Source organism: Nerophis ophidion, unplaced genomic scaffold (genome assembly GCF_033978795.1).
Source record: "Nerophis ophidion isolate RoL-2023_Sa unplaced genomic scaffold, RoL_Noph_v1.0 HiC_scaffold_215, whole genome shotgun sequence".
NCBI classification, from domain to species: Eukaryota; Metazoa; Chordata; class Actinopteri; order Syngnathiformes; family Syngnathidae; genus Nerophis; species Nerophis ophidion.
This window is the reverse complement of record NW_026907137.1, coordinates 100,001-101,513: the sequence shown is the minus strand read 5'-3', so window position 1 is coordinate 101,513 and position 1,513 is coordinate 100,001.

Genomic DNA, 1,513 nt, shown 5'->3' with positions numbered 1-1,513 from the left:
GACACTTAGAAAAAATCCAGCTTTTTGTTGCTGACTTCCATTAACTAGAGGGACTTTTTTCATTTTTCTTAACCGGGTGGTGATCCAAGGCAGGTGGGCCTTCTGGAAGCGACACCCTCCTTGACACTTAGAAAAAATCCAGCTTTTTGTTGCTGACTTCCATCAAATAGAGGGACTTTTTTCATTTTTCTTAACCGGGTGTCGATCCAAGAATGGTGGGCCTTCTGGAAGTGACACCCTCCTTGACACTTAGAAAAATTCCAGCTTTTTGTTGCTGACTTCCATCAAATAGAGGGACCTATTTGGAATTCCCCACCCGGGTGGAGATCCACGGCAAGCCGGCTTTCCTAAAGGGACAGGCACATGGACACTATTCGCAGCTTCTTTTTTTTTTTTTGGCACTGACTTCCAGCTAAGGGTGCAGCGGCGGCGGAAGTCCACCGGAGGGCTCCAAATCCCCGCTTTCCTTTTCAGGCTTAAAGTTGCCTTTCCCTCTTTAGAGCCTTGGGCAAATGTACAGCTATATTTTGTGCTGACTTCCAGCAAATAGAGGGACCTATTTTGAATTCCCTACCCGGGTGTAGATCCACGGCAAGCCGGCCTTCTTAAATGGACAGGCACCCCCCTCCCGGAACACCTGCTTCGCTCCTCGGCGTCACCGAAATCCCACAAAATGACTCAAAATAGGGCCCCAAATGACATCACTCGGCCCGGTTGTTTAGGTCTCACTCTGGGGCTTCTATGACCCTGGAGGGCATGGTACAGCAAAAGTGGACACTTAGAAAAAATCCCGACTTTTAAAAGTTGACACTTAGAAAAAATCCCGACTTTATTTTGGAAGGGTTGGTACGCGAAAAGTTGACACTTAGAAAAAATCCCGACTTTGTTTTGGAAGGGTTGGTACTCCAAAAGTTGACACTTAGAAAAAATCCCGACTTTGTTTTGGAAGGGTTGGTACTCCAAAAGTTGACACTTAGAAAAAATCCCGACTTTGTTTTGGAAGGGTTGGTACTCCAAAAGTTGACACTTAGAAAAAATCCCGACTTTGACACTTAGAAAAATTCCAGCTTTTTTCCCCTCTGACTTCCATCAAATAGAGGGACTTTTTTCATGTTTCTTAGCCGGGTGTCGATCCAAGGCGGGCGGGCCTTCTGGAAGCGACACCCTCCTTGACACTTTGTCATATTTTCAGCTTTTTTGTGCTGACTTCCATTCAATAGAGGGAATTTTTTTCATGTTTCTTAACCGGAATGTGATCCAAGGCGGGTGGGCCTTCTGGAATGGACACCCGCCTGGACACTTAGGGTTAGGGTTAGGGTTAGGGTTGGGATTAGGGTTAGGGTTAGCGGGGCGTTCTTGAAGGGACTCCCTCCGGAACACCTTGTCATATTTCCAGCTTTTTTCCTCTGACTTCCATCAAATAGAGGGACTACTTTTGACTTATCGACCCGGCTGGTGATCCAAGGCCGGGGGGCCTCCTGGAAGGGACCCCCGCCTGGACACCTAGGGTTAG